Here is a 23,930-nt window from a genome sequence, read left to right as displayed (position 1 = left end):
GGTCATGCTAGGCGGTTGCTATGGTGGTTGCTGTGGACTTGGCTGGACCGCGTCCGATTCCTGTTATTAGCTGTCCGCCGTAGGAAGGCTGCGTTCCATTTACAAGTAGTGACAGTCTGCCGCAACTCGAACTCAAACCCCGCTTTGTTCTTTAATTATAGGCCTTTTATAGCCGTTCATGACACGGGCACACACACACATAAAGCACTTTGCCTCACCATGAGAATGGAACTTTACCTAAGATAACCTTTAAAATATCTGATATAGGATAGAAAAATGAAGCAACCAGAGATTTAATGATGAAGACTCTAAAACCCACTGTCTTGGCGAAATAAAGCGTTTTTGAACAACTTCATATAAATCGCTGTAACTTTTGATAGAAGACTCAGACAAACATGTTTATGGCTTTATCTTATAGAACTCAATATCCCCGTGCTGGGCAAACAGGTTTTGCAGCCGTTTGAGCTAAGATTTTAAAATTATTCACATAATGAAAACCTATACGTTGTTTCAGGCGAGTTTCCCATTCAAATGCATGTAACAGTGAGAAACGCATTGTCTTGGCGAAATAAAGCGTTTTTGAACAACTTCATATAAATCGCTGTAACTTTTGATAGAAGACTCAGACAAACATGTTTATGGCTTTATCTTATAGAACTCAATATCCCCGTTCTGGGCAAACAGAACAGGTTTTGCAGCCGTTTGAGCTAAGATTTTAAAATTATTCACATAATGAAAACCTATGCTTTGTCTCAGGCGAGTTTCCCATTCAAATGCATGTAACAGTGAGCAACGCATTGTCTTGGCGAAATAAAGCGTTTTTGAACAACTTCATATAAATCGCTGTAACTTTTGATAGAAGACTCAGACAAACATGTTTATGGCTTTATCTTATAGAACTCAATATCCCTGTGCTGGGCAAACAGGTTTTGCAGCCGTTTGAGCTAAGATTTTAAAATTATTCACATAATGAAAACCTATACTTTGTTTCAGGCGAGTTTCCCATTCAAATGCATGTAACAGTGAGAAACACACTGTCTTGGCGAAATAAAGCGTTTTTGAACAACTTCATATAAATCGCTGTAACTTTTGATAGAAGACTCAGACAAACATGTTTATGGCTTTATCTTATAGAACTCAATATCCCCGTGCTGGGCAAACAGAACAGGTTTTGCAGCCGTTTGAGCTAAGATTTTAAAATTATTCACATAATGAAAACCTATACTTTGTTTCAGGCGAGTTTCCCATTCAAATGCATGTAACAGTGAGAAACGCATTGTCTTGGCGAAATAAAGCGTTTTTGAACAACTTCATATAAATCGCTGTAACTTTTGATAGAAGACTCAGACAAACATGTTTATGGCTTTATCTTATAGAACTCAATATCCCCGTGCTGGGCAAACAGAACAGGTTTTGCAGCCGTTTGAGCTAAGATTTTAAAATTATTCACATAATGAAAACCTATACTTTGTTTCAGGCGAGTTTCCCATTCAAATGCATGTAACAGTGAGAAACGCATTGTCTTGGCGAAATAAAGCGTTTTTGAACAACTTCATATAAATCGCTGTAACTTTTGATAGAAGACTCAGACAAACATGTTTATGGCTTTATCTTATAGAACTCAATATCCCCGTGCTGGGCAAACAGAACAGGTTTTGCAGCCGTTTGAGCTAAGATTTTAAAATTATTCACATAATGAAAACCTATACTTTGTTTCAGGCGAGTTTCCCATTCAAATGCATGTAACAGTGAGAAACGCATTGTCTTGGCGAAATAAAGCGTTTTTGAACAACTTCATATAAATCGCTGTAACTTTTGATAGAAGACTCAGACAAACATGTTTATGGCTTTATCTTATAGAACTCAATATCCCCGTGCTGGGCAAACAGGTTTTGCAGCCGTTTGAGCTAAGATTTTAAAATTATTCACATAATGAAAACCTATACTTTGTTTCAGGCGAGTTTCCCATTCAAATGCATGTAACAGTGAGAAACGCATTGTCTTGGCGAAATAAAGCGTTTTTGAACAACTTCATATAAATCGCTGTAACTTTTGATAGAAGACTCAGACAAACATGTTTATGGCTTTATCTTATAGAACTCAATATCCCCGTGCTGGGCAAACAGGTTTTGCAGCCGTTTGAGCTAAGATTTTAAAATTATTCACATAATGAAAACCTATACGTTGTTTCAGGCGAGTTTCCCATTCAAATGCATGTAACAGTGAGAAACGCATTGTCTTGGCGAAATAAAGCGTTTTTGAACAACTTCATATAAATCGCTGTAACTTTTGATAGAAGACTCAGACAAACATGTTTATGGCTTTATCTTATAGAACTCAATATCCCCGTGCTGGGCAAACAGGTTTTGCAGCCGTTTGAGCTAAGATTTTAAAATTATTCACATAATGAAAACCTATACTTTGTTTCAGGCGAGTTTCCCATTCAAATGCATGTAACAGTGAGAAACGCATTGTCTTGGCGAAATAAAGTTTTTTTTGAACAACTTCATATAAATCGCTGTAACTTTTGATAGAAGACTCAGACAAACATGTTTATGGCTTTATCTTATAGAACTCAATATCCCCGTGCTGGGCAAACAGGTTTTGCAGCCGTTTGAGCTAAGATTTTAAAATTATTCACATAATGAAAACCTATACTTTGTTTCAGGCGAGTTTCCCATTCAAATGCATGTAACAGTGAGAAACGCATTGTCTTGGCGAAATAAAGCGTTTTTGAACAACTTCATATAAATCGCTGTAACTTTTGATAGAAGACTCAGACAAACATGTTTATGGCTTTATCTTATAGAACTCAATATCCCCGTGCTGGGCAAACAGGTTTTGCAGCCGTTTGAGCTAAGATTTTAAAATTATTCACATAATGAAAACCTATACGTTGTTTCAGGCGAGTTTCCCATTCAAATGCATGTAACAGTGAGAAACGCATTGTCTTGGCGAAATAAAGCGTTTTTGAACAACTTCATATAAATCGCTGTAACTTTTGATAGAAGACTCAGACAAACATGTTTATGGCTTTATCTTATAGAACTCAATATCCCCGTTCTGGGCAAACAGAACAGGTTTTGCAGCCGTTTGAGCTAAGATTTTAAAATTATTCACATAATGAAAACCTATACTTTGTTTCAGGCGAGTTTCCCATTCAAATGCATGTAACAGTGAGAAACACACTGTCTTGGCGAAATAAAGCGTTTTTGAACAACTTCATATAAATCGCTGTAACTTTTGATAGAAGACTCAGACAAACATGTTTATGGCTTTATCTTATAGAACTCAATATCCCCGTGCTGGGCAAACAGAAGAGGTTTTGCAGCCGTTTGAGCTACGATTTTAAAATTATTCACATAATGAAAACCTATACTTTGTTTCAGGCGAGTTTCCCATTCAAATGCATGTAACAGTGAGAAACGCATTGTCTTGGCGAAATAAAGCGTTTTTGAACAACTTCATATAAATCGCTGTAACTTTTGATAGAAGACTCAGACAAACATGTTTATGGCTTTATCTTATAGAACTCAATATCCCCGTGCTGGGCAAACAGGTTTTGCAGCCGTTTGAGCTAAGATTTTAAAATTATTCACATAATGAAAACCTATACTTTGTTTCAGGCGAGTTTCCCATTCAAATGCATGTAACAGTGAGAAACGCATTGTCTTGGCGAAATAAAGCGTTTTTGAACAACTTCATATAAATCGCTGTAACTTTTGATAGAAGACTCAGACAAACATGTTTATGGCTTTATCTTATAGAACTCAATATCCCCGTGCTGGGCAAACAGGTTTTGCAGCCGTTTGAGCTAAGATTTTAAAATTATTCACATAATGAAAACCTATACTTTGTTTCAGGCGAGTTTCCCATTCAAATGCATGTAACAGTGAGAAACGCATTGTCTTGGCGAAATAAAGCGTTTTTGAACAACTTCATATAAATCGCTGTAACTTTTGATAGAAGACTCAGACAAACATGTTTATGGCTTTATCTTATAGAACTCAATATCCCCGTGCTGGGCAAACAGAACAGGTTTTGCAGCCGTTTGAGCTAAGATTTTAAAATTATTCACATAATGAAAACCTATACGTTGTTTCAGGCGAGTTTCCCATTCAAATGCATGTAACAGTGAGAAACGCATTGTCTTGGCGAAATAAAGCGTTTTTGAACAACTTCATATAAATCGCTGTAACTTTTGATAGAAGACTCAGACAAACATGTTTATGGCTTTATCTTATAGAACTCAATATCCCCGTGCTGGGCAAACAGGTTTTGCAGCCGTTTGAGCTAAGATTTTAAAATTATTCACATAATGAAAACCTATACTTTGTTTCAGGCGAGTTTCCCATTCAAATGCATGTAACAGTGAGAAACGCATTGTCTTGGCGAAATAAAGCGTTTTTGAACAACTTCATATAAATCGCTGTAACTTTTGATAGAAGACTCAGACAAACATGTTTATGGCTTTATCTTATAGAACTCAATATCCCCGTGCTGGGCAAACAGAACAGGTTTTGCAGCCGTTTGAGCTAAGATTTTAAAATTATTCACATAATGAAAACCTATACGTTGTTTCAGGCGAGTTTCCCATTCAAATGCATGTAACAGTGAGAAACGCATTGTCTTGGCGAAATAAAGCGTTTTTGAACAACTTCATATAAATCGCTGTAACTTTTGATAGAAGACTCAGACAAACATGTTTATGGCTTTATCTTATAGAACTCAATATCCCCGTGCTGGGCAAACAGGTTTTGCAGCCGTTTGAGCTAAGATTTTAAAATTATTCACATAATGAAAACCTATACTTTGTTTCAGGCGAGTTTCCCATTCAAATGCATGTAACAGTGAGAAACGCATTGTCTTGGCGAAATAAAGCGTTTTTGAACAACTTCATATAAATCGCTGTAACTTTTGATAGAAGACTCAGACAAACATGTTTATGGCTTTATCTTATAGAACTCAATATCCCCGTGCTGGGCAAACAGGTTTTGCAGCCGTTTGAGCTAAGATTTTAAAATTATTCACATAATGAAAACCTATACGTTGTTTCAGGCGAGTTTCCCATTCAAATGCATGTAACAGTGAGAAACGCATTGTCTTGGCGAAATAAAGCGTTTTTGAACAACTTCATATAAATCGCTGTAACTTTTGATAGAAGACTCAGACAAACATGTTTATGGCTTTATCTTATAGAACTCAATATCCCCGTGCTGGGCAAACAGGTTGCAGCCGTTTGAGCTAAGATTTTAAAATTATTCACATAATGAAAACCTATACGTTGTTTCAGGCGAGTTTCCCATTCAAATGCATGTAACAGTGAGAAACGCATTGTCTTGGCGAAATAAAGCGTTTTTGAACAACTTCATATAAATCGCTGTAACTTTTGATAGAAGACTCAGACAAACATGTTTATGGCTTTATCTTATAGAACTCAATATCCCCGTGCTGGGCAAACAGGTTTTGCAGCCGTTTGAGCTAAGATTTTAAAATTATTCACATAATGAAAACCTATACTTTGTTTCAGGCGAGTTTCCCATTCAAATGCATGTAACAGTGAGAAACGCATTGTCTTGGCGAAATAAAGCGTTTTTGAACAACTTCATATAAATCGCTGTAACTTTTGATAGAAGACTCAGACAAACATGTTTATGGCTTTATCTTATAGAACTCAATATCCCCGTGCTGGGCAAACAGAACAGGTTTTGCAGCCGTTTGAGCTAAGATTTTAAAATTATTCACATAATGAAAACCTATACTTTGTTTCAGGCGAGTTTCCCATTCAAATGCATGTAACAGTGAGAAACGCATTGTCTTGGCGAAATAAAGCGTTTTTGAACAACTTCATATAAATCGCTGTAACTTTTGATAGAAGACTCAGACAAACATGTTTATGGTTTTATCTTATAGAACTCAATATCCCCGTGCTTGGGCAAACAGGTTTTGCAGCCGTTTGAGCTAAGATTTTAAAATTATTCACATAATGAAAACCTATACTTTGTTTCAGGCGAGTTTCCCATTCAAATGCATGTAACAGTGAGAAACGCATTGTCTTGGCGAAATAAAGCGTTTTTGAACAACTTCATATAAATCGCTGTAACTTTTGATAGAAGACTCAGACAAACATGTTTATGGCTTTATCTTATAGAACTCAATATCCCCGTGCTGGGCAAACAGGTTTTGCAGCCGTTTGAGCTAAGATTTTAAAATTATTCACATAATGAAAACCTATACTTTGTTTCAGGCGAGTTTCCCATTCAAATGCATGTAACAGTGAGAAACGCATTGTCTTGGCGAAATAAAGTTTTTTTTGAACAACTTCATATAAATCGCTGTAACTTTTGATAGAAGACTCAGACAAACATGTTTATGGCTTTATCTTATAGAACTCAATATCCCCGTGCTGGGCAAACAGGTTTTGCAGCCGTTTGAGCTAAGATTTTAAAATTATTCACATAATGAAAACCTATACTTTGTTTCAGGCGAGTTTCCCATTCAAATGCATGTAACAGTGAGAAACGCATTGTCTTGGCGAAATAAAGCGTTTTTGAACAACTTCATATAAATCGCTGTAACTTTTGATAGAAGACTCAGACAAACATGTTTATGGCTTTATCTTATAGAACTCAATATCCCCGTGCTGGGCAAACAGGTTTTGCAGCCGTTTGAGCTAAGATTTTAAAATTATTCACATAATGAAAACCTATACGTTGTTTCAGGCGAGTTTCCCATTCAAATGCATGTAACAGTGAGAAACGCATTGTCTTGGCGAAATAAAGCGTTTTTGAACAACTTCATATAAATCGCTGTAACTTTTGATAGAAGACTCAGACAAACATGTTTATGGCTTTATCTTATAGAACTCAATATCCCCGTTCTGGGCAAACAGAACAGGTTTTGCAGCCGTTTGAGCTAAGATTTTAAAATTATTCACATAATGAAAACCTATACTTTGTTTCAGGCGAGTTTCCCATTCAAATGCATGTAACAGTGAGAAACACACTGTCTTGGCGAAATAAAGCGTTTTTGAACAACTTCATATAAATCGCTGTAACTTTTGATAGAAGACTCAGACAAACATGTTTATGGCTTTATCTTATAGAACTCAATATCCCCGTGCTGGGCAAACAGAAGAGGTTTTGCAGCCGTTTGAGCTAAGATTTTAAAATTATTCACATAATGAAAACCTATACTTTGTTTCAGGCGAGTTTCCCATTCAAATGCATGTAACAGTGAGAAACGCATTGTCTTGGCGAAATAAAGCGTTTTTGAACAACTTCATATAAATCGCTGTAACTTTTGATAGAAGACTCAGACAAACATGTTTATGGCTTTATCTTATAGAACTCAATATCCCTGTGCTGGGCAAACAGGTTTTGCAGCCGTTTGAGCTAAGATTTTAAAATTATTCACATAATGAAAACCTATACTTTGTTTCAGGCGAGTTTCCCATTCAAATGCATGTAACAGTGAGAAACGCATTGTCTTGGCGAAATAAAGCGTTTTTGAACAACTTCATATAAATCGCTGTAACTTTTGATAGAAGACTCAGACAAACATGTTTATGGCTTTATCTTATAGAACTCAATATCCCCGTGCTGGGCAAACAGGTTTTGCAGCCGTTTGAGCTAAGATTTTAAAATTATTCACATAATGAAAACCTATACTTTGTTTCAGGCGAGTTTCCCATTCAAATGCATGTAACAGTGAGAAACGCATTGTCTTGGCGAAATAAAGCGTTTTTGAACAACTTCATATAAATCGCTGTAACTTTTGATAGAAGACTCAGACAAACATGTTTATGGCTTTATCTTATAGAACTCAATATCCCCGTGCTGGGCAAACAGGTTTTGCAGCCGTTTGAGCTAAGATTTTAAAATTATTCACATAATGAAAACCTATACTTTGTTTCAGGCGAGTTTCCCATTCAAATGCATGTAACAGTGAGAAACGCATTGTCTTGGCGAAATAAAGCGTTTTTGAACAACTTCATATAAATCGCTGTAACTTTTGATAGAAGACTCAGACAAACATGTTTATGGCTTTATCTTATAGAACTCAATATCCCCGTGCTGGGCAAACAGGTTTTGCAGCCGTTTGAGCTAAGATTTTAAAATTATTCACATAATGAAAACCTATACTTTGTTTCAGGCGAGTTTCCCATTCAAATGCATGTAACAGTGAGAAACGCATTGTCTTGGCGAAATAAAGCGTTTTTGAACAACTTCATATAAATCGCTGTAACTTTTGATAGAAGACTCAGACAAACATGTTTATGGCTTTATCTTATAGAACTCAATATCCCCGTGCTGGGCAAACAGAACAGGTTTTGCAGCCGTTTGAGCTAAGATTTTAAAATTATTCACATAATGAAAACCTATACGTTGTTTCAGGCGAGTTTCCCATTCAAATGCATGTAACAGTGAGAAACGCATTGTCTTGGCGAAATAAAGCGTTTTTGAACAACTTCATATAAATCGCTGTAACTTTTGATAGAAGACTCAGACAAACATGTTTATGGCTTTATCTTATAGAACTCAATATCCCCGTGCTGGGCAAACAGGTTTTGCAGCCGTTTGAGCTAAGATTTTAAAATTATTCACATAATGAAAACCTATACTTTGTTTCAGGCGAGTTTCCCATTCAAATGCATGTAACAGTGAGAAACGCATTGTCTTGGCGAAATAAAGCGTTTTTGAACAACTTCATATAAATCGCTGTAACTTTTGATAGAAGACTCAGACAAACATGTTTATGGCTTTATCTTATAGAACTCAATATCCCCGTGCTGGGCAAACAGGTTTTGCAGCCGTTTGAGCTAAGATTTTAAAATTATTCACATAATGAAAACCTATACGTTGTTTCAGGCGAGTTTCCCATTCAAATGCATGTAACAGTGAGAAACGCATTGTCTTGGCGAAATAAAGCGTTTTTGAACAACTTCATATAAATCGCTGTAACTTTTGATAGAAGACTCAGACAAACATGTTTATGGCTTTATCTTATAGAACTCAATATCCCCGTGCTGGGCAAACAGGTTTTGCAGCCATTTGAGCTAAGATTTTAAAATTATTCACATAATGAAAACCTATACTTTGTTTCAGGCGAGTTTCCCATTCAAATGCATGTAACAGTGAGAAACGCATTGTCTTGGCGAAATAAAGCGTTTTTGAACAACTTCATATAAATCGCTGTAACTTTTGATAGAAGACTCAGACAAACATGTTTATGGCTTTATCTTATAGAACTCAATATCCCCGTGCTTGGGCAAACAGGTTTTGCAGCCGTTTGAGCTAAGATTTTAAAATTATTCACATAATGAAAACCTATACTTTGTTTCAGGCGAGTTTCCCATTCAAATGCATGTAACAGTGAGAAACACACTGTCTTGGCGAAATAAAGCGTTTTTGAACAACTTCATATAAATCGCTGTAACTTTTGATAGAAGACTCAGACAAACATGTTTATGGCTTTATCTTATAGAACTCAATATCCCCGTGCTGGGCAAACAGAACAGGTTTTGCAGCCGTTTGAGCTAAGATTTTAAAATTATTCACATAATGAAAACCTATACTTTGTTTCAGGCGAGTTTCCCATTCAAATGCATGTAACAGTGAGAAACGCATTGTCTTGGCGAAATAAAGCGTTTTTGAACAACTTCATATAAATCGCTGTAACTTTTGATAGAAGACTCAGACAAACATGTTTATGGCTTTATCTTATAGAACTCAATATCCCCGTGCTTGGGCAAACAGGTTTTGCAGCCGTTTGAGCTAAGATTTTAAAATTATTCACATAATGAAAACCTATACTTTGTTTCAGGCGAGTTTCCCATTCAAATGCATGTAACAGTGAGAAACACACTGTCTTGGCGAAATAAAGCGTTTTTGAACAACTTCATATAAATCGCTGTAACTTTTGATAGAAGACTCAGACAAACATGTTTATGGCTTTATCTTATAGAACTCAATATCCCCGTGCTGGGCAAACAGGTTTTGCAGCCGTTTGAGCTAAGATTTTAAAATTATTCACATAATGAAAACCTATACGTTGTTTCAGGCGAGTTTCCCATTCAAATGCATGTAACAGTGAGAAACACACTGTCTTGGCGAAATAAAGCGTTTTTGAACAACTTCATATAAATCGCTGTAACTTTTGATAGAAGACTCAGACAAACATGTTTATGGCTTTATCTTATAGAACTCAATATCCCCGTGCTGGGCAAACAGGTTTTGCAGCCGTTTGAGCTAAGATTTTAAAATTATTCACATAATGAAAACCTATACTTTGTTTCAGGCGAGTTTCCCATTCAAATGCATGTAACAGTGAGAAACCCATTGTCTTGGCGAAATAAAGCGTTTTTGAACAACTTCATATAAATCGCTGTAACTTTTGATAGAAGACTCAGACAAACATGTTTATGGCTTTATCTTATAGAACTCAATATCCCCGTGCTGGGCAAACAGGTTTTGCAGCCGTTTGAGCTAAGATTTTAAAATTATTCACATAATGAAAACCTATACTTTGTTTCAGGCGAGTTTCCCATTCAAATGCATGTAACAGTGAGAAACGCATTGTCTTGGCGAAATAAAGCGTTTTTGAACAACTTCATATAAATCGCTGTAACTTTTGATAGAAGACTCAGACAAACATGTTTATGGCTTTATCTTATAGAACTCAATATCCCCGTGCTGGGCAAACAGGTTTTGCAGCCGTTTGAGCTAAGATTTTAAAATTATTCACATAATGAAAACCTATACGTTGTTTCAGGCGAGTTTCCCATTCAAATGCATGTAACAGTGAGAAACGCATTGTCTTGGCGAAATAAAGCGTTTTTGAACAACTTCATATAAATCGCTGTAACTTTTGATAGAAGACTCAGACAAACATGTTTATGGCTTTATCTTATAGAACTCAATATCCCCGTGCTGGGCAAACAGAACAGGTTTTGCAGCCGTTTGAGCTAAGATTTTAAAATTATTCACATAATGAAAACCTATACGTTGTTTCAGGCGAGTTTCCCATTCAAATGCATGTAACAGTGAGAAACGCATTGTCTTGGCGAAATAAAGCGTTTTTGAACAACTTCATATAAATCGCTGTAACTTTTGATAGAAGACTCAGACAAACATGTTTATGGCTTTATCTTATAGAACTCAATATCCCCGTGCTGGGCAAACAGGTTTTGCAGCCGTTTGAGCTAAGATTTTAAAATTATTCACATAATGAAAACCTATACTTTGTTTCAGGCGAGTTTCCCATTCAAATGCATGTAACAGTGAGAAACGCATTGTCTTGGCGAAATAAAGCGTTTTTGAACAACTTCATATAAATCGCTGTAACTTTTGATAGAAGACTCAGACAAACATGTTTATGGCTTTATCTTATAGAACTCAATATCCCCGTGCTGGGCAAACAGGTTTTGCAGCCGTTTGAGCTAAGATTTTAAAATTATTCACATAATGAAAACCTATACGTTGTTTCAGGCGAGTTTCCCATTCAAATGCATGTAACAGTGAGAAACGCATTGTCTTGGCGAAATAAAGCGTTTTTGAACAACTTCATATAAATCGCTGTAACTTTTGATAGAAGACTCAGACAAACATGTTTATGGCTTTATCTTATAGAACTCAATATCCCCGTGCTGGGCAAACAGGTTGCAGCCGTTTGAGCTAAGATTTTAAAATTATTCACATAATGAAAACCTATACGTTGTTTCAGGCGAGTTTCCCATTCAAATGCATGTAACAGTGAGAAACGCATTGTCTTGGCGAAATAAAGCGTTTTTGAACAACTTCATATAAATCGCTGTAACTTTTGATAGAAGACTCAGACAAACATGTTTATGGCTTTATCTTATAGAACTCAATATCCCCGTGCTGGGCAAACAGGTTTTGCAGCCGTTTGAGCTAAGATTTTAAAATTATTCACATAATGAAAACCTATACTTTGTTTCAGGCGAGTTTCCCATTCAAATGCATGTAACAGTGAGAAACGCATTGTCTTGGCGAAATAAAGCGTTTTTGAACAACTTCATATAAATCGCTGTAACTTTTGATAGAAGACTCAGACAAACATGTTTATGGCTTTATCTTATAGAACTCAATATCCCTGTGCTGGGCAAACAGGTTTTGCAGCCGTTTGAGCTAAGATTTTAAAATTATTCACATAATGAAAACCTATACTTTGTTTCAGGCGAGTTTCCCATTCAAATGCATGTAACAGTGAGAAACGCATTGTCTTGGCGAAATAAAGCGTTTTTGAACAACTTCATATAAATCGCTGTAACTTTTGATAGAAGACTCAGACAAACATGTTTATGGCTTTATCTTATAGAACTCAATATCCCTGTGCTGGGCAAACAGGTTTTGCAGCCGTTTGAGCTAAGATTTTAAAATTATTCACATAATGAAAACCTATACTTTGTTTCAGGCGAGTTTCCCATTCAAATGCATGTAACAGTGAGAAACGCATTGTCTTGGCGAAATAAAGCGTTTTTGAACAACTTCATATAAATCGCTGTAACTTTTGATAGAAGACTCAGACAAACATGTTTATGGCTTTATCTTATAGAACTCAATATCCCTGTGCTGGGCAAACAGGTTTTGCAGCCGTTTGAGCTAAGATTTTAAAATTATTCACATAATGAAAACCTATACTTTGTTTCAGGCGAGTTTCCCATTCAAATGCATGTAACAGTGAGAAACGCATTGTCTTGGCGAAATAAAGCGTTTTTGAACAACTTCATATAAATCGCTGTAACTTTTGATAGAAGACTCAGACAAACATGTTTATGGCTTTATCTTATAGAACTCAATATCCCCGTGCTGGGCAAACAGGTTTTGCAGCCATTTGAGCTAAGATTTTAAAATTATTCACATAATGAAAACCTATACTTTGTTTCAGGCGAGTTTCCCATTCAAATGCATGTAACAGTGAGAAACGCATTGTCTTGGCGAAATAAAGTTTTTTTTGAACAACTTCATATAAATCGCTGTAACTTTTGATAGAAGACTCAGACAAACATGTTTATGGCTTTATCTTATAGAACTCAATATCCCCGTGCTGGGCAAACAGGTTTTGCAGCCATTTGAGCTAAGATTTTAAAATTATTCACATAATGAAAACCTATACTTTGTTTCAGGCGAGTTTCCCATTCAAATGCATGTAACAGTGAGAAACGCATTGTCTTGGCGAAATAAAGCGTTTTTGAACAACTTCATATAAATCGCTGTAACTTTTGATAGAAGACTCAGACAAACATGTTTATGGCTTTATCTTATAGAACTCAATATCCCCGTGCTTGGGCAAACAGGTTTTGCAGCCGTTTGAGCTAAGATTTTAAAATTATTCACATAATGAAAACCTATACTTTGTTTCAGGCGAGTTTCCCATTCAAATGCATGTAACAGTGAGAAACACACTGTCTTGGCGAAATAAAGCGTTTTTGAACAACTTCATATAAATCGCTGTAACTTTTGATAGAAGACTCAGACAAACATGTTTATGGCTTTATCTTATAGAACTCAATATCCCCGTGCTGGGCAAACAGGTTTTGCAGCCGTTTGAGCTAAGATTTTAAAATTATTCACATAATGAAAACCTATACGTTGTTTCAGGCGAGTTTCCCATTCAAATGCATGTAACAGTGAGAAACACACTGTCTTGGCGAAATAAAGCGTTTTTGAACAACTTCATATAAATCGCTGTAACTTTTGATAGAAGACTCAGACAAACATGTTTATGGCTTTATCTTATAGAACTCAATATCCCCGTGCTGGGCAAACAGGTTTTGCAGCCGTTTGAGCTAAGATTTTAAAATTATTCACATAATGAAAACCTATACTTTGTTTCAGGCGAGTTTCCCATTCAAATGCATGTAACAGTGAGAAACCCATTGTCTTGGCGAAATAAAGCGTTTTTGAACAACTTCATATAAATCGCTGTAACTTTTGATAGAAGACTCAGACAAACATGTTTATGGCTTTATCTTATAGAACTCAATATCCCCGTGCTGGGCAAACAGGTTTTGCAGCCGTTTGAGCTAAGATTTTAAAATTATTCACATAATGAAAACCTATACTTTGTTTCAGGCGAGTTTCCCATTCAAATGCATGTAACAGTGAGAAACGCATTGTCTTGGCGAAATAAAGCGTTTTTGAACAACTTCATATAAATCGCTGTAACTTTTGATAGAAGACTCAGACAAACATGTTTATGGCTTTATCTTATAGAACTCAATATCCCCGTGCTGGGCAAACAGGTTTTGCAGCCGTTTGAGCTAAGATTTTAAAATTATTCACATAATGAAAACCTATACGTTGTTTCAGGCGAGTTTCCCATTCAAATGCATGTAACAGTGAGAAACGCATTGTCTTGGCGAAATAAAGCGTTTTTGAACAACTTCATATAAATCGCTGTAACTTTTGATAGAAGACTCAGACAAACATGTTTATGGCTTTATCTTATAGAACTCAATATCCCCGTGCTGGGCAAACAGAACAGGTTTTGCAGCCGTTTGAGCTAAGATTTTAAAATTATTCACATAATGAAAACCTATACGTTGTTTCAGGCGAGTTTCCCATTCAAATGCATGTAACAGTGAGAAACGCATTGTCTTGGCGAAATAAAGCGTTTTTGAACAACTTCATATAAATCGCTGTAACTTTTGATAGAAGACTCAGACAAACATGTTTATGGCTTTATCTTATAGAACTCAATATCCCCGTGCTGGGCAAACAGGTTTTGCAGCCGTTTGAGCTAAGATTTTAAAATTATTCACATAATGAAAACCTATACTTTGTTTCAGGCGAGTTTCCCATTCAAATGCATGTAACAGTGAGAAACGCATTGTCTTGGCGAAATAAAGCGTTTTTGAACAACTTCATATAAATCGCTGTAACTTTTGATAGAAGACTCAGACAAACATGTTTATGGCTTTATCTTATAGAACTCAATATCCCCGTGCTGGGCAAACAGGTTTTGCAGCCGTTTGAGCTAAGATTTTAAAATTATTCACATAATGAAAACCTATACGTTGTTTCAGGCGAGTTTCCCATTCAAATGCATGTAACAGTGAGAAACGCATTGTCTTGGCGAAATAAAGCGTTTTTGAACAACTTCATATAAATCGCTGTAACTTTTGATAGAAGACTCAGACAAACATGTTTATGGCTTTATCTTATAGAACTCAATATCCCCGTGCTGGGCAAACAGGTTGCAGCCGTTTGAGCTAAGATTTTAAAATTATTCACATAATGAAAACCTATACGTTGTTTCAGGCGAGTTTCCCATTCAAATGCATGTAACAGTGAGAAACGCATTGTCTTGGCGAAATAAAGCGTTTTTGAACAACTTCATATAAATCGCTGTAACTTTTGATAGAAGACTCAGACAAACATGTTTATGGCTTTATCTTATAGAACTCAATATCCCCGTGCTGGGCAAACAGGTTTTGCAGCCGTTTGAGCTAAGATTTTAAAATTATTCACATAATGAAAACCTATACTTTGTTTCAGGCGAGTTTCCCATTCAAATGCATGTAACAGTGAGAAACGCATTGTCTTGGCGAAATAAAGCGTTTTTGAACAACTTCATATAAATCGCTGTAACTTTTGATAGAAGACTCAGACAAACATGTTTATGGCTTTATCTTATAGAACTCAATATCCCTGTGCTGGGCAAACAGGTTTTGCAGCCGTTTGAGCTAAGATTTTAAAATTATTCACATAATGAAAACCTATACTTTGTTTCAGGCGAGTTTCCCATTCAAATGCATGTAACAGTGAGAAACGCATTGTCTTGGCGAAATAAAGCGTTTTTGAACAACTTCATATAAATCGCTGTAACTTTTGATAGAAGACTCAGACAAACATGTTTATGGCTTTATCTTATAGAACTCAATATCCCTGTGCTGGGCAAACAGGTTTTGCAGCCGTTTGAGCTAAGATTTTAAAATTATTCACATAATGAAAACCTATACTTTGTTTCAGGCGAGTTTCCCATTCAAATGCATGTAACAGTGAGAAACGCATTGTCTTGGCGAAATAAAGCGTTTTTGAACAACTTCATATAAATCGCTGTAACTTTTGATAGAAGACTCAGACAAACATGTTTATGGCTTTATCTTATAGAACTCAATATCCCTGTGCTGGGCAAACAGGTTTTGCAGCCGTTTGAGCTAAGATTTTAAAATTATTCACATAATGAAAACCTATACTTTGTTTCAGGCGAGTTTCCCATTCAAATGCATGTAACAGTGAGAAACGCATTGTCTTGGCGAAATAAAGCGTTTTTGAACAACTTCATATAAATCGCTGTAACTTTTGATAGAAGACTCAGACAAACATGTTTATGGCTTTATCTTATAGAACTCAATATCCCCGTGCTGGGCAAACAGGTTTTGCAGCCATTTGAGCTAAGATTTTAAAATTATTCACATAATGAAAACCTATACTTTGTTTCAGGCGAGTTTCCCATTCAAATGCATGTAACAGTGAGAAACGCATTGTCTTGGCGAAATAAAGTTTTTTTTGAACAACTTCATATAAATCGCTGTAACTTTTGATAGAAGACTCAGACAAACATGTTTATGGCTTTATCTTATAGAACTCAATATCCCCGTGCTGGGCAAACAGGTTTTGCAGCCATTTGAGCTAAGATTTTAAAATTATTCACATAATGAAAACCTATACTTTGTTTCAGGCGAGTTTCCCATTCAAATGCATGTAACAGTGAGAAACGCATTGTCTTGGCGAAATAAAGCGTTTTTGAACAACTTCATATAAATCGCTGTAACTTTTGATAGAAGACTCAGACAAACATGTTTATGGCTTTATCTTATAGAACTCAATATCCCCGTGCTGGGCAAACAGGTTTTGCAGCCATTTGAGCTAAGATTTTAAAATTATTCACATAATGAAAACCTATACTTTGTTTCAGGCGAGTTTCCCATTCAAATGCATGTAACAGTGAGAAACGCATTGTCTTGGCGAAATAAAGCGTTTTTGAACAACTTCATATAAATCGCTGTAACTTTTGATAGAAGACTCAGACAAACATGTTTATGGCTTTATCTTATAGAACTCAATATCCCTGTGCTGGGCAAACAGGTTTTGCAGCCGTTTGAGCTAAGATTTTAAAATTATTCACATAATGAAAACCTATACTTTGTTTCAGGCGAGTTTCCCATTCAAATGCATGTAACAGTGAGAAACGCATTGTCTTGGCGAAATAAAGCGTTTTTGAACAACTTCATATAAATCGCTGTAACTTTTGATAGAAGACTCAGACAAACATGTTTATGGCTTTATCTTATAGAACTCAATATCCCCGTGCTGGGCAAACAGGTTTTGCAGCCATTTGAGCTAAGATTTTAAAATTATTCACATAATGAAAACCTATACTTTGTTTCAGGCGAGTTTCCCATTCAAATGCATGTAACAGTGAGAAACGCATTGTCTTGGCGAAATAAAGCGTTTTTGAACAACTTCATATAAATCGCTGTAACTTTTGATAGAAGACTCAGACAAACATGTTTATGGCTTTATCTTATAGAACTCAATATCCCCGTGCTTGGGCAAACAGGTTTTGCAGCCGTTTGAGCTAAGATTTTAAAATTATTCACATAATGAAAACCTATACTTTGTTTCAGGCGAGTTTCCCATTCAAATGCATGTAACAGTGAGAAACACACTGTCTTGGCGAAATAAAGCGTTTTTGAACAACTTCATATAAATCGCTGTAACTTTTGATAGAAGACTCAGACAAACATGTTTATGGCTTTATCTTATAGAACTCAATATCCCCGTGCTGGGCAAACAGAACAGGTTTTGCAGCCGTTTGAGCTAAGATTTTAAAATTATTCACATAATGAAAACCTATACTTTGTTTCAGGCGAGTTTCCCATTCAAATGCATGTAACAGTGAGAAACGCATTGTCTTGGCGAAATAAAGCGTTTTTGAACAACTTCATATAAATCGCTGTAACTTTTGATAGAAGACTCAGACAAACATGTTTATGGCTTTATCTTATAGAACTCAATATCCCCGTGCTGGGCAAACAGGTTTTGCAGCCGTTTGAGCTAAGATTTTAAAATTATTCACATAATGAAAACCTATACGTTGTTTCAGGCGAGTTTCCCATTCAAATGCATGTAACAGTGAGAAACGCATTGTCTTGGCGAAATAAAGCGTTTTTGAACAACTTCATATAAATCGCTGTAACTTTTGATAGAAGACTCAGACAAACATGTTTATGGCTTTATCTTATAGAACTCAATATCCCCATGCTGGGCAAACAGGTTTTGCAGCCATTTGAGCTAAGATTTTAAAATTATTCACATAATGAAAACCTATACTTTGTTTCAGGCGAGTTTCCCATTCAAATGCATGTAACAGTGAGAAACGCATTGTCTTGGCGAAATAAAGCGTTTTTGAACAACTTCATATAAATCGCTGTAACTTTTGATAGAAGACTCAGACAAACATGTTTATGGCTTTATCTTATAGAACTCAATATCCCTGTGCTGGGCAAACAGGTTTTGCAGCCGTTTGAGCTAAGATTTTAAAATTATTCACATAATGAAAACCTATACTTTGTTTCAGGCGAGTTTCCCATTCAAATGCATGTAACAGTGAGAAACGCATTGTCTTGGCGAAATAAAGCGTTTTTGAACAACTTCATATAAATCGCTGTAACTTTTGATAGAAGACTCAGACAAACATGTTTATGGCTTTATCTTATAGAACTCAATATCCCCGTGCTGGGCAAACAGGTTTTGCAGCCATTTGAGCTAAGATTTTAAAATTATTCACATAATGAAAACCTATACTTTGTTTCAGGCGAGTTTCCCATTCAAATGCATGTAACAGTGAGAAACGCATTGTCTTGGCGAAATAAAGCGTTTTTGAACAACTTCATATAAATCGCTGTAACTTTTGATAGAAGACTCAGACAAACATGTTTATGGCTTTATCTTATAGAACTCAATATCCCCGTGCTTGGGCAAACAGGTTTTGCAGCCGTTTGAGCTAAGATTTTAAAATTATTCACATAATGAAAACCTATACTTTGTTTCAGGCGAGTTTCCCATTCAAATGCATGTAACAGTGAGAAACACACTGTCTTGGCGAAATAAAGCGTTTTTGAACAACTTCATATAAATCGCTGTAACTTTTGATAGAAGACTCAGACAAACATGTTTATGGCTTTATCTTATAGAACTCAATATCCCCGTGCTGGGCAAACAGAACAGGTTTTGCAGCCGTTTGAGCTAAGATTTTAAAATTATTCACATAATGAAAACCTATACTTTGTTTCAGGCGAGTTTCCCATTCAAATGCATGTAACAGTGAGAAACGCATTGTCTTGGCGAAATAAAGCGTTTTTGAACAACTTCATATAAATCGCTGTAACTTTTGATAGAAGACTCAGACAAACATGTTTATGGCTTTATCTTATAGAACTCAATATCCCCGTGCTGGGCAAACAGGTTTTGCAGCCGTTTGAGCTAAGATTTTAAAATTATTCACATAATGAAAACCTATACGTTGTTTCAGGCGAGTTTCCCATTCAAATGCATGTAACAGTGAGAAACGCATTGTCTTGGCGAAATAAAGCGTTTTTGAACAACTTCATATAAATCGCTGTAACTTTTGATAGAAGACTCAGACAAACATGTTTATGGCTTTATCTTATAGAACTCAATATCCCCGTGCTGGGCAAACAGGTTTTGCAGCCGTTTGAGCTAAGATTTTAAAATTATTCACATAATGAAAACCTATACTTTGTTTCAGGCGAGTTTCCCATTCAAATGCATGTAACAGTGAGAAACGCATTGTCTTGGCGAAATAAAGCGTTTTTGAACAACTTCATATAAATCGCTGTAACTTTTGATAGAAGACTCAGACAAACATGTTTATGGCTTTATCTTATAGAACTCAATATCCCCGTGCTGGGCAAACAGGTTTTGCAGCCATTTGAGCTAAGATTTTAAAATTATTCACATAATGAAAACCTATACTTTGTTTCAGGCGAGTTTCCCATTCAAATGCATGTAACAGTGAGAAACGCATTGTCTTGGCGAAATAAAGCGTTTTTGAACAACTTCATATAAATCGCTGTAACTTTTGATAGAAGACTCAGACAAACATGTTTATGGCTTTATCTTATAGAACTCAATATCCCCGTGCTGGGCAAACAGGTTTTGCAGCCATTTGAGCTAAGATTTTAAAATTATTCACATAATGAAAACCTATACTTTGTTTCAGGCGAGTTTCCCATTCAAATGCATGTAACAGTGAGAAACGCATTGTCTTGGCGAAATAAAGCGTTTTTGAACAACTTCATATAAATCGCTGTAACTTTTGATAGAAGACTCAGACAAACATGTTTATGGCTTTATCTTATAGAACTCAATATCCCTGTGCTGGGCAAACAGGTTTTGCAGCCGTTTGAGCTAAGATTTTAAAATTATTCACATAATGAAAACCTATACTTTGTTTCAGGCGAGTTTCCCATTCAAATGCATGTAACAGTGAGAAACGCATTGTCTTGGCGAAATAAAGCGTTTTTGAACAACTTCATATAAATCGCTGTAACTTTTGATAGAAGACTCAGACAAACATGTTTATGGCTTTATCTTATAGAACTCAATATCCCCGTGCTGGGCAAACAGGTTTTGCAGCCATTTGAGCTAAGATTTTAAAATTATTCACATAATGAAAACCTATACTTTGTTTCAGGCGAGTTTCCCATTCAAATGCATGTAACAGTGAGAAACGCATTGTCTTGGCGAAATAAAGCGTTTTTGAACAACTTCATATAAATCGCTGTAACTTTTGATAGAAGACTCAGACAAACATGTTTATGGCTTTATCTTATAGAACTCAATATCCCCGTGCTTGGGCAAACAGGTTTTGCAGCCGTTTGAGCTAAGATTTTAAAATTATTCACATAATGAAAACCTATACTTTGTTTCAGGCGAGTTTCCCATTCAAATGCATGTAACAGTGAGAAACACACTGTCTTGGCGAAATAAAGCGTTTTTGAACAACTTCATATAAATCGCTGTAACTTTTGATAGAAGACTCAGACAAACATGTTTATGGCTTTATCTTATAGAACTCAATATCCCCGTGCTGGGCAAACAGGTTTTGCAGCCGTTTGAGCTAAGATTTTAAAATTATTCACATAATGAAAACCTATACGTTGTTTCAGGCGAGTTTCCCATTCAAATGCATGTAACAGTGAGAAACACACTGTCTTGGCGAAATAAAGCGTTTTTGAACAACTTCATATAAATCGCTGTAACTTTTGATAGAAGACTCAGACAAACATGTTTATGGCTTTATCTTATAGAACTCAATATCCCCGTGCTGGGCAAACAGGTTTTGCAGCCGTTTGAGCTAAGATTTTAAAATTATTCACATAATGAAAACCTATACTTTGTTTCAGGCGAGTTTCCCATTCAAATGCATGTAACAGTGAGAAACCCATTGTCTTGGCGAAATAAAGCGTTTTTGAACAACTTCATATAAATCGCTGTAACTTTTGATAGAAGACTCAGACAAACATGTTTATGGCTTTATCTTATAGAACTCAATATCCCCGTGCTGGGCAAACAGGTTTTGCAGCCGTTTGAGCTAAGATTTTAAAATTATTCACATAATGAAAACCTATACTTTGTTTCAGGCGAGTTTCCCATTCAAATGCATGTAACAGTGAGAAACGCATTGTCTTGGCGAAATAAAGCGTTTTTGAACAACTTCATATAAATCGCTGTAACTTTTGATAGAAGACTCAGACAAACATGTTTATGGCTTTATCTTATAGAACTCAATATCCCCGTGCTGGGCAAACAGGTTTTGCAGCCATTTGAGCTAAGATTTTAAAATTATTCACATAATGAAAACCTATACTTTGTTTCAGGCGAGTTTCCCATTCAAATGCATGTAACAGTGAGAAACGCATTGTCTTGGCGAAATAAAGCGTTTTTGAACAACTTCATATAAATCGCTGTAACTTTTGATAGAAGACTCAGACAAACATGTTTATGGCTTTATCTTATAGAACTCAATATCCCCGTGCTGGGCAAACAGGTTTTGCAGCCATTTGAGCTAAGATTTTAAAATTATTCACATAATGAAAACCTATACTTTGTTTCAGGCGAGTTTCCCATTCAAATGCATGTAACAGTGAGAAACGCATTGTCTTGGCGAAATAAAGCGTTTTTGAACAACTTCATATAAATCGCTGTAACTTTTGATAGAAGACTCAGACAAACATGTTTATGGCTTTATCTTATAGAACTCAATATCCCCGTGCTTGGGCAAACAGGTTTTGCAGCCGTTTGAGCTAAGATTTTAAAATTATTCACATAATGAAAACCTATACTTTGTTTCAGGCGAGTTTCCCATTCAAATGCATGTAACAGTGAGAAACACACTGTCTTGGCGAAATAAAGCGTTTTTGAACAACTTCATATAAATCGCTGTAACTTTTGATAGAAGACTCAGACAAACATGTTTATGGCTTTATCTTATAGAACTCAATATCCCCGTGCTGGGCAAACAGAACAGGTTTTGCAGCCGTTTGAGCTAAGATTTTAAAATTATTCACATAATGAAAACCTATACTTTGTTTCAGGCGAGTTTCCCATTCAAATGCATGTAACAGTGAGAAACGCATTGTCTTGGCGAAATAAAGCGTTTTTGAACAACTTCATATAAATCGCTGTAACTTTTGATAGAAGACTCAGACAAACATGTTTATGGCTTTATCTTATAGAACTCAATATCCCCGTGCTGGGCAAACAGGTTTTGCAGCCGTTTGAGCTAAGATTTTAAAATTATTCACATAATGAAAACCTATACTTTGTTTCAGGCGAGTTTCCCATTCAAATGCATGTAACAGTGAGAAACGCATTGTCTTGGCGAAATAAAGCGTTTTTGAACAACTTCATATAAATCGCTGTAACTTTTGATAGAAGACTCAGACAAACATGTTTATGGCTTTATCTTATAGAACTCAATATCCCCGTGCTGGGCAAACAGGTTTTGCAGCCATTTGAGCTAAGATTTTAAAATTATTCACATAATGAAAACCTATACTTTGTTTCAGGCGAGTTTCCCATTCAAATGCATGTAACAGTGAGAAACGCATTGTCTTGGCGAAATAAAGCGTTTTTGAACAACTTCATATAAATCGCTGTAACTTTTGATAGAAGACTCAGACAAACATGTTTATGGCTTTATCTTATAGAACTCAATATCCCCGTGCTGGGCAAACAGGTTTTGCAGCCATTTGAGCTAAGATTTTAAAATTATTCACATAATGAAAACCTATACTTTGTTTCAGGCGAGTTTCCCATTCAAATGCATGTAACAGTGAGAAACGCATTGTCTTGGCGAAATAAAGCGTTTTTGAACAACTTCATATAAATCGCTGTAACTTTTGATAGAAGACTCAGACAAACATGTTTATGGCTTTATCTTATAGAACTCAATATCCCCGTGCTTGGGCAAACAGGTTTTGCAGCCGTTTGAGCTAAGATTTTAAAATTATTCACATAATGAAAACCTATACTTTGTTTCAGGCGAGTTTCCCATTCAAATGCATGTAACAGTGAGAAACACACTGTCTTGGCGAAATAAAGCGTTTTTGAACAACTTCATATAAATCGCTGTAACTTTTGATAGAAGACTCAGACAAACATGTTTATGGCTTTATCTTATAGAACTCAATATCCCCGTGCTGGGCAAACAGAACAGGTTTTGCAGCCGTTTGAGCTAAGATTTTAAAATTATTCACATAATGAAAACCTATACTTTGTTTCAGGCGAGTTTCCCATTCAAATGCATGTAACAGTGAGAAACGCATTGTCTTGGCGAAATAAAGCGTTTTTGAACAACTTCATATAAATCGC

The 23,930-nt window shown here is 35.9% G+C and overlaps 1 long non-coding RNA gene across 1 annotated transcript in view; it reads right to left on the bottom strand.

Moving 5' to 3' along the window:
- LOC309713324 overlaps window positions 1-23,930 on the bottom strand; it is a 179,493-nt gene that overhangs the window by 5,864 nt on the left and 149,699 nt on the right. The window lies entirely within an intron of this gene.

Source organism: Aulonocara stuartgranti (genome assembly GCF_965226115.1).
Source record: "Aulonocara stuartgranti genome assembly, chromosome: 8".
Taxonomy (NCBI): Eukaryota; Metazoa; Chordata; class Actinopteri; order Cichliformes; family Cichlidae; genus Aulonocara; species Aulonocara stuartgranti.
Note: the sequence above shows the minus strand (reverse complement) of the source record. Positions and strands in the feature narration are given on the sequence as shown.